Raw genomic sequence first — 14956 nt, 5'->3', positions numbered from 1 at the left:
GACATTTCTTTTTTTTTTTTTTAGCTGGGGCTGGGTTTGAACCCGCCACCTCCAGCATATTGGATTGGCGCCCTACTTCTTGAGCCACACAGGTGCCACCCATAGAAGGGACATTTCTTAAACTGATAGAGGCCATTTACAGCAAACCCACAGCCAATATCATATTGAATGGAGTTAAATTGGAATCATTTCCACTCAGATCAGGAACTACTGCCCATTGTCTCCATTGCCTTTTAACATTGTAATGGAAGTTTTAGCCACTGCAATTAGGGAAGAAAAGGCGATCAAGTGTATCCACATAGGGTCAGAAGAGATCAAACTTTCGCTCTTCACAGATGATATGATTGTATATCTGGAAAACACTAGGGATTCTACTACAAAACTCTTAGAAGTGATCAAGGAATACAGCAGCGTCTCAGGTTACAAAATCAACGTTCATAAATCGGTAGCCTTTATATATACCAACAATAGTCAAGTTGAAAAACAGTTAAGGACTCTATCCCATTCACAGTAGTGCCAAAGAAGATGAAATATTTGGGAGTTTATCTAACAAAGGATGTGAAAGATCTCTATAAAGAGAACTATGAAACTCTAAGAAAAGAAATAGCTGAGAATGTTAACAAATGGAAAAATATACCATGCTCATGGCTGGGAAGAATCAACATTGTTAAAATGTCCATACTACCCAAAGCAATATATAATTTCAATGCAATCCCCATTAAAGCTCCACTGTCATACTTTAAAGATCTTGAAAAAAACAATACTTTGTTTTATATGGAATCAGAAAATACCCAATGATTTTTGAACAATTTCATTTCTAAAGACGAGACTGTAAGTGTGACTTCATGCAATATAACACATTTTTATTCTGAAATATAATGACTTATTAATGATCCTATGGATGGAATTTTTAGGAGATCAAAGAGAATTCTGAATTTATGATTTTAAAATTGTAAGTCTAAAATAGGGGTACACATAAACTATATCATGATGCTGATGACAGTTAATTATATATGTTCCTCATGTTAACATTTAAAAGATAACATACTCTCATCTGATACTCAAAAGATAAATTTGAGGTAGAATCCATTTTGTAGTGGAAGACATTGTAAGCTAATTAGAGGCCATAGAAAGTTTCATTTTTTATATAAGGGCAATGAAAACAGCTAAGTGTTTGTGATGGCATTACTTGTTTGATACAATCCAGAGAAAAGATACCTCTTTTAAGTTTTGCGGAAAGTAAGTTGTTTAAAGTTTTATAATGCTTTTCTGAAGATATTTTACGTATCTTTAAATTATAGTCTCTTTTACTAGGATTTCAAGAACCATAGTATTTTTTATTCCAATGGAGATAAGAATGTGTATAAATGTTATTTCTGTTTTTCTTAGTTCAAAAAAGAAATCAATTGTCTTGATAAACACATTGGAATTTTTAAAAATCATTTTCTGCACATAAACTGAATACTTTGTGCAAAGAAAATGTTCCGTTGGCCAAAGCTTTTTTTTTTTTTTTTTTATTCTGATATCAATACCTATGTTTTTCTTTCCAGGAGGAAACAAGAAAAAAAATAACAAAGGTCATCAGAGAATGTGGTTTCTTTAGTGTTCGAGAGAAGAGTCTTTTTCCATGCAAATTTTGACAATCTCTGAAATCAATGCATAATTAACAGCAACAGTAAGCCATTGATGTTTCCAGTGTCTAATATATCAGAATAGTAGACTTAGTCCTGACAGCTTTTTCTAATTATTTTTCAGCATATTGTGTAACAGAGACCACAAGCAAATCAACTGTGTAAAATCATATAACACAACCAAAATTTCTGACATAAGGTTCAGCACCTGTATCTCAGTGGTTAGGGTGCCAGCCACATGCACCAGTGCTGGTGGGTTTGAACCCGGCCAGGGCCTGCTAAGACAACAATGACAACAATAACAACAAAAAATAGCCGGGCATTGTGGCAGGTACCTGTAGTCCCAACTACTTGGGAGTCTGAGGCAAGACAATCACTTAAGCCCAAGAGTTTGAGGTTGCTGTGAGCTGTGACACAACAGCACTCTACACAGGGCTACATAGTGAGACTCTGCCTCAAAAAAAAAAAAATTCTGACATCAAATTACAATTTTTAGTCCTTTAGTTTTAAAGCATGATAATTACTTAATACTCCATCTTCCTGATCTCACATATTAATATAATTTTAGCCCATTGACTTAATTATAAAGTTTTACTAAACATTAATTACATTTAATATTTTTTTAACATTAGTGTATACTATGATAAGATGATAATTACTGGAAAAAGTAGTTCAAATTAAGTTTTACAAAGCATTAAGTTTTACAATGTTCCATGTGGGGCTAAATTTTAGGAAAAGGTCCTATAGTCACTTGATCATTTGGATTCTAAATATGCTGTCTGCAAGCTTCCAGATATGCTTTGAACAAAGCTCCAGACTACATGCTGTATTTTGTTTGATACTTTTGTGGTAAAAAGAGAAAAGGGATAAGAATTTGAGTAGGTTCCATGTACCTGTTATTCTAAACATTCACACACAAATATCTTCATTTTCTTCTTCAATAACCATATGGAGGAAGAAAGGGTTTAGATACATCGGGAAATTATTGTTTACTATGACTCATACAACAATTATTCCATTATTCTAATAATCACAATAGGTATTAACAATGTACATTTATACATTATAAAAGTGAGGCTCAGCTGTTTAGTGGCTTCTGTCAGGTCCCAGAGGCTGCAAGTGAGAGATTCAGCGTTAGCGCTTGGGTCTTCTGAGCTGAGGTCTCAGGCATCCACCTTTACATGGCAGCTGCTCAGCAGGGAGGGGTCTCCGAAAGGCGTGCACATGTGCATCATCTTTTGAATCTTCTTTTTCTCAACCAGCTGCTGTCTTTGGACCCCAGACACAGGCATGAGCGACACAGTCCTGTGTTGAGGTGTGAGAGACAGGAAGAAGACTCGAAGGAAACTAATACTGAGGCTTGGACAAAAACATGTGATGTGTTTGTTGAAGAATTCTCAGAAACTTCAGATAGCTAAGTTCATAGCAGGAGGCAAACATGAAGTAGTTGTTAGATTATCTTTCTGCTATGAAATTATGGCTCTGAGAGATTGAGGAAACCACACGTTCCAAAATCGGACGGCAAATTTGACACGTATCTATAAAATGAAAAGGGAATGAATAAGTGTTGATAAAAGTAATTGTAGCTTCATGAATAGAAAATGTTAGTGGCTTAAAGCAGTGTAAGTTTATGTTTCATTCGTTTCACTGTCTGGTTCGTTGTTCCTGGTCAGGAGGCACTCAGAGACCCAGGTGCCTTCATGGGCCAATTCTCCTGTAGATACCAGAAACCCTTTCAATTCAGCCAACAGATGAAGAAAAAGTTGAGAACTAAAGCATTTTGATTCTGACCCACTTTGGACAGAGTGATACCCACAATTTAAGTCACATATTATTGGTTGGAACTAATCAGATGGCGACACAGAGATGCAGGAAATTCCAAGAAAGGAGCCACTGGTTGGGCAGCCACTTCCCCTCATTAACTACCGTCTGGGGTAAAATAAGAATGGCTGAGTGTGGGCACGCTGCCTTTACCATACACCCTGTTCATTATCTTCTAAAGGATATCAATGTGCATGGAACAACTAGAGAGATTTAAAAGCAGAAACTACTGCTAGAGCTAAGGGATAGAGAGAATAAGAAAAAGAAAAAGAAGAGAATCACGAGGTGTGGAAATTACTGTTACTGAAACTTCGGATGTTATTTGAAGACAGTAAGAAAATGTAAACTTTGCTTTAGAGGAAGAAAATAATTAAAAATAATTGGGTAATACAGGATTAGGGAGGAAACTGACATTTATGAAATACTTATGATGGTCAAGAACACTGTCAGACACTTTGCACATTGCATCCAATTTTACCATTGCAAATATCATGCAAGGTTGATATTATCAAGTATTTTTATATAAAAAACAAAACTAAAAGAGATACAGAAGCTTGCCAGACATGCATAGCAATAAATGTCAAAGCTGTATCTCAACCCACATTCTGTGCAAATCCAAACCTTGTATACTATGCACAGACAAGGAGAAACCGGAATGTCCAGAAAGGCTCTGTTCCAGATACAATTGACATGATTAACTTTTCACTCTGATTCCCTAGAAATCATAAAATCTTCAGCTATGGTAGGTGGGGATCAGGGAGAGGGACTCAGCAGATCAACTTGGGTAACCAACCACACTGTGAGAAATTCTACTTGATAATAACTTACAAAACAGGTATTTGTGGAGAGGTATGACAGAGAAAGAATTAGGAAGACGAAAAGTCCTGACACATACCTAATGCCTACTCTACATTAGAAACTCTGAAGGGCACGTATTATACTATCCTATAGAGCATGGAATCTTCACTTAAGTCTTTGTTCAGAGGACATTAATACCATTTACAAAGCTTTATATGAAGATTCAAGGAGCTACAGTACTGTATATGAATGGGTGTATATATATACATATGCACACATTTGTAGATAGATAGATAGATATAAAGGGACAGTAAGTAATTTGCAGAGGATTTATAACCATCAATGTTACACGTCCAGGGAGAGTTCAAGTCTGTATCTGAATTCACATTTGTCTGGGTTAAACTTCCAGGTGTATCATGTTGTGGTGGTGTAGAAAAAAGCCATAAAAACACAAAAGTTTTTCATCATCAAAGCTTCAGATGGATAGAAAGAACATGGGAAAAACAGAAAAGAGAAAAAGGATGTATTACATTTTATTTTGTTTTGTTTCCCTTTAGTTTTGCTTCCTCTTAAGCTTAGTGGAAGGACATAGAGGACAAAGATGATATTTGGTAAGAAGTAATAGAACAATTATGCCTAAAATGTTCAAATCCTCAAAATAATTTTATAAGCTAGGATTTGAGGTAAATTACTAGGAAAATATGTTCTCTAGTCATAAAAGAAAAGCAAAGTTAATTGCTTTTGTTGAAAGGACCTGTAAAACAACACTACAAAAAAAATAAAGAACAAATTAGAGAAAATTAGTTCGGTGAGGAATGTGGAGTCCTGGATTAATAGCAGTAGCATCAGAAATATTTATAGATTTCATTGACTTAGAGCACTGAAGTACACTTGAAAGGCAACCATAAATTTTGACTACATTAAGAGATCCATAGTGCCCAAATTACAGGAGGCATTATCTCTTCCAGGCAGGGGTTCATCTGTCTTATTCACTATTATATTCAGGAAGACAGTGAGTCTGTCCTAGAACATAATTTAAGTTCCCCCAAAATATTTGCTAAATGAGTCAGTAAAGGAATGAATTATATTTAAGACTCACAATGTCACTCATGAAGCTCATGGAGTTTTCTTTTCACTTTTATGGGCTTAAGGCAAGAGAGTCGGAAATTTGTTCATTTATGTTACAAATATTTATTGAGGCTCTATTAATATGTCAGGTATTCTGCTAGAAATCTGAGAGAAAATGATGCCAATATAGAGTCTGTTCCTCATGGAGCCAGTGATCTGTTGAGTACACAGATGGAAAAGCGTCTCTAACTCCTGCTACATTACACAGAGTTGAAGAACACTCTTGGTGCTGTGGAGAAGTGTGGTTTTAGAATGCATGGGTACAGAAATAACTACTTGGAGCTACATGAAGAGATCCCAGGTGTGTATAAACATGTAATCACACTCAGCCACTCTAACAATCATAATTAGGTGTACTGCATAAAAGGTACAAGAAGTCACTATTCTGTTTATTACTAACAAGAAAACATTTTAATAGTTATTCTTCCCCAAAATGGGAGTTTCCAACTCCTAAAGTGATTACTTCCTTTTCACAAATAAATTTGGGAAAGGTTGTATAACTATCTCTAAAAATACTAAAAAGCAAACACCAAATTGGAAGAGTGATGTAATCAATTTGAGGATGTGAATTTGAGTATTAACCAACCACACAGTTTTTATAAAACTAATTTTGAAGTGTTTTGTGGCACTAGTGATTTTGGTGAAGGACATATAGAAGGAGAGAATGAAAGTTGATGACACAACTTAAGCTTACGATTAACATTTGTGAAAGAGGGCGAGAGACACATCCCAGGTCATTCCTCAGTTCCTGCCTGTCTGCCCAAATTTGGAACAAGAGTATCCACGTCATGTTACATCAGCTGGACCAGAGGTTTTGTCTCAATGCTACATACATGGTACTTTGTATAGATTGTTCTGGGCGAAGCAAAGGTATCTTTAGCATTTCCATCAATTGCAGAGAGATTTAGGAAATATCTGGAATATGGAGACTTCTGTTTGGTAAACTGACTTAAATATGTAACTAAAGGCTATTCATAAGTTTTTCCTCACTTGAATTATAGAGATTCTCTCTACTGCTAAATAAGATTAGCAAATAAACATATATGATGTTCAGTTAAATTTGAATTCAGCATTTGGCACATTCTTTGACTAAATAATTATTTTTCTGTTTGTCTGACATTCGAGTTTGACTATTTTATTATATTTAATCTTGCAACTCTATTCTTGAGCAATATTTAGGAATGAAGCCAGAATCAAGAATTATTACTTGTTGACTTGAAAATATAAACATGTGAAAACTATATGAAATATAGATGCTTTTTTCTCAGAATTGTTATAGGTGTTAAAAATAAAGATATGAATTTAAAATTGTACTTTCTCTATGAATTTCAAGAATATTTGTAGGTGAAAAATACATAAACCAAAATACACAAGCAAAACAAAAATGCAGCTTTACAGGTGCAGGACATATGAGTGAGGTGGGGTGGTAGCAACCAAGGAGGCTGAGTGTGGGTTTTGAACTGGCAGGAGCTGAGGCGGGCTTAGGGAATTTTTATTAAAGAAGACAGAGTTTAAGTTGTATCTTGAAAGATAAATTGATTTTCACTAGAAATAGAAGCTTTACTTTAACAATTATTGGATATGATTTTTCTGTCAACACCTATTAATGCATTATGACACAAGTTTACAAAGTGTGGCAGAAAATAAAAAGATTAATATTGCAAATCAGTGCTCTTTCATTTTTAACCATAAAAAAATGTGTGCTTTAACCCTGTATTATTTCTATAGAAAATGCAAGGAATTAATTAAGTTTGTAGGATTCCAAGCAGAATTCAGATAGATAGTATCTCTAGTACAAAAAGTCAAACTCTTGCTGAGTGAGGAGTCAATAATATATTAATTAACATTTTGAACCAGCATGCCACTGTCTATTTATTGGTCTTCTCATAAAGTATTTCACTTAAATTTATTGAAATAGTTTCTCTTTGTAGCATGTAATAAGCCATTAAAGGCAGTGCCAATGAATAAAATAATTACCCAAAAGCATGGCCACCAGCTGAGCCAGAGGCTTCATCAGTTAATTGTCTGGAGAGCAGTTGACTATGGCAAGATGGCTTTATTTAAACTTCTCACAGTCCTATGCAGAAACTCAAAACCTATATGCGTATTATCAGATTTGTACTGGAATTAGACTCTATAGTGAATTTAAAAGAAAGATAAGGTAGTAATAGGTAAGAGTAGTAGCTGATCAAGAGATCCTGTAAGGGGACTTGAAAGCCGGATAAGGAAAAACCAACAATTACAAATAACTTACTATGTGCTGTTCTCTTTTAATTTATCACATTATATAACCTGAATACAACATAGTAGGCTCAATATAATTGTATAATGTTTTTATTTAATAGTAGAGGTAAGAGGTTCCAAGATGTTAAGCACCTTGAGAAAAGAATGCAGAACACAGAAGGAATAGAACTGAGATGTGAGCTCGGGTTACCCAGCAAAGGAAGTTATTGTTAAGGTGGAGTATTTTGTAGCAAAAATTTCCAAAGCAAAGCTTAGTCATCTTTAGATTGAAAAGCCTAATTTAGTACTGAGAGCATGCGAAGTACATAACCATGACCTTCTCTTCCAATTCTGTCCTCCTTCACGTTGCCTCACACGGCCTGCTCTCCAGCCAGCAGAGATTACATCCTGGTAGTTACAAATGCCAAATGCTTTGAAGAGTGTTTTTCTTTTCTCAATTGTTTCCTCGTCCTAGAATGTGTTCTTATTTTATGAACAACTTTTGCCTCAAGACCCAATCACCAGGTTTTGACTCCTCTTAACAACTTGACATCCAAGCAGAATCAGGTTCTATTTTTTTTTTTTTTCTGAGACAGAGCTTCAAGCTGTCGCCCTGGGTAGAGTGCTATGGCATCACAGCTCACGGCAACCTCCAACTCCTGGGCTCAAGTGAGTCTCCTGTCTCCGCCTCCCAAGTAGCTGGGACCACAGGCGCCCGCCACAATGCCTGGCTATTTTTTGGTTGCAGCCATCATTGTTGTTTGGTGGGCCCGGGCTGGATTCAAACCCGCCAGCTAGGTGTATGTGGCTGGCGCCTTAGCCACTTGAGCCACAGGCACTGAGGCAGGTTCTATTTTCTTTATTCCAACTCCTTTGAACACATTTAATTATAGTTCTTATTATAATTTATTAGCAATATTATATGTGTTTTCACATCTAGATTATAAGTGCCTTCTTTGGGGATCGATAGGACATTATTAAAAACATTGGTCAAAGATGAGGAGAGGGTTCATGGCTTTGTTTGAGGAAATAAAACTTTTGGCAGAACTGCTTGATAGATTCCATGGACAAGCCAGCCCCAGTCCCTACAGTCAGTGTGATCATTCAGTTCCCTAGAATATGTTCCATATCCATGTCTAGCCATAGTCTTTAAATATGCCTTCTCTATTCCTATCCCTGAATTCAGTTCACTCTTCTCTAGAACTTTCTTTGCTTTGCTGTCTGCTACTCTAGAATAATCTACGTCAGAAATGGCAAATAGCTCTTACGCAGAATATTTAAGTGATCAGTCACAGATGTCTGAGCATTATAATAAAATAACTTTGACTCTGTATCTGCTAAAAACACTGTGTTCTATCAAAAATCATTCACATGGGTAAAGGAAAGGCAGGGTGGCCATATCTTTGCTTCATATTGGCAATCTTCATACTGGATTTTGAATTTTTCTTATGAAAAATTCCCTCCACAAAATCTTCCCTTGATTAAAAATAACATACCTTTTTTTCCCTTTTCTTAAGCTCAGTGTATTTAGTCTGTTTCCACACACTAGTGATATCTCACTGATGATTTTCTGTCTGTTTGCCATATCCTCGTTCTCAGTAAAAATAAGGTCACTCTTAACTTTTGTCTTCATGGCATACTATTGATCACAGAGTAAAAAATGCAGTATTTTGTTTTTATTAATTCCAAGCTTTGGATTGTTTTTTAGGCTGTGCTTTCCAGGCTATATTCTCCAAAAGGACTATTTGCAAACCCAATCCATTCTATCCTTAAGCATTTCCAGGTAAAACGAATCATTAATGATGTATGGAGGAGTATCAACTCTTAAGATAATTTAATTCAAAAATAATTTTTGCACATACTATAAGTTTGCTTATTAATTATCAGAAAAGAGCAGCTTTAATAAACAAACAAAAAATAAAACCACACTCATTTTGCTTTTAATAATGTAAAATACTTTGTATATGCAGTCCAGAAGGATTTAGTAGCTCTTCCCTAGAAAGAAAGTAGCAGCTGACTGTTCTACTGTGGGATTGCCTCCTGGACGAAAACAACAGCTTGGGCTCTCGTCATCACATCCGTGCTCCAGACAACACTATTAAGGAAGGGGAGAAAAATAAAGGGCTTAAAAAATATGTGGTGATATCTTATAAAAACCTTCCTGGAACCTACAAAAGGACAATTTGGCTAACCTTCACAGAGCTCTATTACATAGAGGCTGCGGAAAGCAGTTCTTTTTTTGTTGTTGTTGTTGTTTGTTTGTTTGTTTTTTTCTGGCAAGCCAATAGCCCTGCCAAAAATTAATTTTCTGTCACCATGGAAGAAATTGATAACAGTTACTGCAGGAAAATTAGCTTGTTCTGCTACAGTGACTGGTTGTGGTTTTTGTTTTTTAAGTTTCTAGAAATGAATTATGCTCAAACTTTATCTTGAAGATTTTGGTTTCCTGGGAACACTTCAGCCCATCTAATGATGGGCAAACCTAAAGTACAAGGATTAATAACTTCTCATCTGTTTGAATAATTTACTCGTGTAGAGTGAGTGAAGTAAGTACACAATTGTGATATTGTGTAAACTAATACTAGAACACTGTGCAAAGTACAGGAGCAATTCATTGGTAGTCTTTGGTATAAAGAGGTAGATATTGGCTTAACACACATGGGCACATGGATTTTAGCCACACTTCCAAATAGTATGTAAGAAGGACTTCTAGACTCAAAGGAAAAAAATAGCACATTAAAGTTGTGGAGAGAAAAAGTTTCTTGTAGCAGATAAATTTTTAGATTGACATTAAAAGTGAAAAAGTTATTTAAAGCTAAATATGGAATTGGCATTTAAGGTAAATGTATGAGCAGGGCAAAAAATGGTTTCACATGAAGACTATAACCCAACTATAGCACAAGACTATGGGGAAAGGGCCAAGGAAGGGGAAGGGAGGGGGGAGGTTTTGGTGGAGGGAGGGTAATGGGTGGGGCCACATCTATGGTGCATCTTAGAATGGGTACAGGCGATTGCACTAATGTACACAGCTATGATTTAACAATAATAATAAAAAAAAGAAACAGGAAGTATTTGGGAAAAAAAAATACTTATCACCCTCATCCTATTTCAAGCAGTGTCTCCATTAGTAAGGACACTTTTGGTGGCTAGCAACAGAAATTCAATCTGAACTGGTTTAAGCATAAATAGGTTCATCTAAACCAGCAGTTCTGAACCTGTGGGGTGAGATCCCTTTGGGGGTTTCCTGCATATCAGATATTTACATTACAATCATAACAGTAGCAAAATTACAGTTATGAAGTAACAATGAAAATGATTTTATGGTTGGGGGTCACCACAACATGAAGAACTGTATTAAAGGGTCACAGCATTAGGAAGGTTGAGAACCACTGATTTAAACAAACCTACTTCTTATGTTTCAATAAATATCCAGAAATCTTTTTGAACATTTATTCTATTCATGGTAGCAGGACTTGGTGTCATGGCAGAGACTAACATAATTATACAGGCACACGTCAGAGGTATTGTGGGATCAGTTCCAGACCACTGCATGGAATAAATTTTATAATAAAACCAATATGGCAAAAAAGTCAGTCTCACAAACTTGTTAGTTTCCTAGAGCATATAAAAGTTATTTCTATACTCTATTATAGTCTATTAAATGGTTATTAGCAATACATTTAACAAAAGCAATGTGCATATTGCTTTTATTAAAATTATTAAAATGATACTTCATTATACTTCATTAAAATTATACTTTATTAAAATTATACTTCATTACTAAAAATTCTGGAAATCATCTGAGCCTTCAGCAAGTCAGCAGCATTTTTCTGGTAGAGGCTCTTGCCTCCATGTTGTTGGCTGCTGACTCACTGGGGTGGAGGTTTCTAAGGTAGGAGTAGCTGGGAGAATTTCTTGAAATTTGCTGCCTTGCTTGTCTTTTAATTCCACAAAGATTTCTCTGTAGCACATGATGCTATTTGATAGCATTTTATCTCCTGTAGAGCTTCTTTTAAAATTGGAGTCAGTCCTCTCACCTCCTGCTGCTGCTTTATCAACTCTGTTTATGTCATAGTCTAAACCCTTTGTTGTCATTTCAACAGTGTTCACAGCATCTTTACCAGGAGAAGATTCAATCTCAAGAGAACACTTTTTTGACTTACCATAAGAAACAACTCCACATCTGTTCATGTTTTCACAAGATTGTAGCAATTCACTTCTGGCTCCAGGCTCTACTTCTAATTCTAGTTCTCTTGCTATTTTCAACATATTCCTGGTTAGTTCCTCCACGGAAGTCTTGAAGCCCTCAAAGACATTCATGGCAATTGGAATCATCTTCTTTCAAAATCTTGTTATCAAATAAATATAAGTTGATATTTTGACCTCCTCCCATGGATCATGGATGTTCTTGATGACACTGAGAGTCTGAATACAGAGGCTTTTCAGTTTAGTTTACCCCTATCTATTACTATCTATGGCAGCTGTAACCTTATGAAATTTATTTTTAAAATAAGACTTTAAAATCAAAATTACTCCTTGATATAGAATGGGTGTTGTGTTTGCAGCATGCAAACCTTGATCTTTTTGTACATCTCTATCAGAGCACTTGGGTGACCAGGTGCATTGTCAATGGTCAATAATATTCTGAAAGGAGTCTTTTTTTCTGAGCATTAGATCTCAATAGTGGGTTTCAAATAGTTAATAAACCATGCTGAAAACAGTTGTGCTGTCATCCAGGCTTTGTTGTTCCAGTTAGAGAGCACAAGCAGAGAAGATTTAGTGTCAGTCTTAAGGGCGCTAGGACTTTTGAAATGATAAATGAACTTCAGCTTTAATTTAAAGTCACCAGTTGCATTAGTTCCTAAGAAGAGAGTTGGCTTGGCCTTTGAGGCGTTAATCTCAATTAATTGACATTAAAGCCTCAAAGCCTGGGATGCCATTGACATTTCCTATCTAGCTATGAAAGTTCTATATGGCATCTTGCTCCAATAAAAAGTTATTTTGTCTATATTCAAAATCTTGTTTTTTGGAGTCATCTTCATCAATTATCTTAGCTAGATCTTCTTGAAAACTTGCTGGAGTTTCTGCATCAGCATTTGATCTTGCAATTTTATGTTAAGGCGAGGGTGTCTTTCCTTAAACCTTAAAAACCCACACCTTCTAGCTTCAAATTTTCCTTCAGCAACTTCCACCCTTCTCTTGGTCTTCATAGAAGTGAAAAGAAGTTCAGATCTTGTTCTGAATGAGGCTTAAGCCTGAGGGAATGCCGTGGCTAGTTTCCTCTTCTACTGGCATCGGGACTACTGAAACTTCCTCCATATCATTAATATGGCTGCTAAGCTTTCCTAGCATTCATGTGTTAATTTCCCTCACAAAGTTTTCCTTTTTTTTTGTGTTTATTTTTTTTTGGTTTTTATTTTGTTTTATTTACTTACATTCACAAGTTGTCTATTTGGCAGTTTGTTGCAAGAGGCCTAGCTTTCAGCCTGTGCCATTTTCAGCATGCCTTTCCCACTAAACTCAATCCTACCTTTTGATTTAAAGTGATTATATATATACTTATATATACATATATAAATATACATATATATATATATATATATACTTCCTGTCACTTGAATAGATAAATAGATAGGAGATATTATAGGATTATTAACTGGTCTAATGTCAATATTGTTGTGTCTCATGGAATAGGAAGGCCCAAGGAGAGAGAGACAAGGGAAAAGCCAGACAGTGGAACCGTCAGAACACAAACAGCATTTATGGGTGAAGTTCATGGTCTTGTCTGCGTGTGATTTGTGATGCCCCAAACAGTTACAAAAGTAACAATCACAGATCACTTATCACATATCGCCATAACAGTAATAATGAAAATGTTTGAAATGTTTTTAGAATTACTAAAAACATTTAGTAATTACACAGAGACGCTGACTGAGCACGAGGTATTAGAAAAATGCTGACAGACTTAACTCTATGCACAAATCTTCAATTTGTATAAAGTTCAGTATTGGTGAAATACAAAAAGCAAAGTGAAGTAAAACTAAGTATGCCCGTATTTCCTGGCTTCAAGAGCTTAATTCTAATTTAATTTTCACTACTTCTCCATAAGAAAGATCACTAACCTCAATTTAGAGATGGAGAAACTGAGGGTTAGAGAGTTTGACCAAGTTGCCGGAGAATGAAAAGTCTGATCATGAATTCAGGTCTCTTTTCCTCCAAAACCTAGGGGACAATGTGAGCAAAAGATGGGGAATACTAGAGACAGGCAGCCTCTAACACTTGGTCTAACCTTTGGACCAAGGGTTCAGTCTGTTTTTACACGCTGAGTCTTTGATTCCTTGAGAAGTCTCTATAGAGTCAGGGCATAAATCAGGCTTGCATTTAATTTCTGAGACTGTCATGCAAATTCTATTATAGAACATAGACTAAACACAGGGAAAAAGTTGTCACCTCAGTTGAGAGTAAGGACACAGATGAAATAATGTGTATTGTACACTAGGAACTGAACTGTGTTTGGCATAAATTCTTTCATAATACAGCCATCCCTCAATATCCCTGGAGGACTGGCTCCTTGACTGCCTGCCAGAAACAAAATCCATGGATGTTCAGGTCACTTACATAAAAAGATGTAATATTTGCATATGACCTGCACACATCCTCCCATGTACTTTAAATCATATATAGATAATAAATGCTATGTAAATACTTTAGACCATGTGTAAGTTGAACACCCAAGGGACTTTATCAAACTGGTTAACATATGTAAGTGGTTAACAGAAGGAACTTACATGGAGAATGTGCGATGTATGTCTGATCTATGAAAATTAAGTCAACTTAAGGAGGTTGTCATCTATGGAGGTTCTATTATTGTTGTTATACTGTATTATTAAGCCCCTACATGTTTAGTATAAACAAAACTATACTATTTTTTCCAAATATTTTGAAAATATACTTTGTTGAATCCACAGATACAGTACCCACAGAAATGGAGGGCTATCAGTATTCTCAAAATATCATAACTTTAGGATGGTCACACTGGCTCACGCCTATAATCCTAGTACTCTGGGAGGCAGAGGCGGGTGGATTCCTTGAGCTTGCGAGTTCGAGACCAGCCTGAGCAAGAGTGAGACACTGTCTCTAAAAAATAGCCAGGTGTTGTGGCAGGTGCCTATAGTCCCAGCTACTTGGGAGGCTGAGGTGAGAGGATAACTTGAACTTAAGATTTTGAGGTTGCTGTGAGTTATGATACCATGGCATTCTACCTAGGAGAAGAAAGTGAGGTTCTGTCTCAAAAGAAAGGAAAGAAGGAAGGAAGGAAGGAAAGAAGGAAGGGAGGGAGGGAGGAAAAAAAAGAA

At 35.9% G+C, this 14956-nt stretch overlaps 1 pseudogene; it reads right to left on the bottom strand.

Annotated features, from left to right (window-relative positions):
• The window catches only part of LOC128564538 (translation initiation factor IF-2, mitochondrial-like), a 70205-nt pseudogene extending 58269 nt beyond the window's left edge, over positions 1-11936 (bottom strand).
• Between the last annotated feature and the right edge of the window lie 3020 nt (positions 11937-14956).

This window comes from Nycticebus coucang, chromosome 14 (assembly GCF_027406575.1).
Source record: "Nycticebus coucang isolate mNycCou1 chromosome 14, mNycCou1.pri, whole genome shotgun sequence".
Classification (NCBI taxonomy): domain Eukaryota; kingdom Metazoa; phylum Chordata; class Mammalia; order Primates; family Lorisidae; genus Nycticebus; species Nycticebus coucang.
The sequence above is the reverse complement of the archived record's forward strand: the minus strand, read 5'-3'. Positions and strand labels throughout refer to the sequence as shown.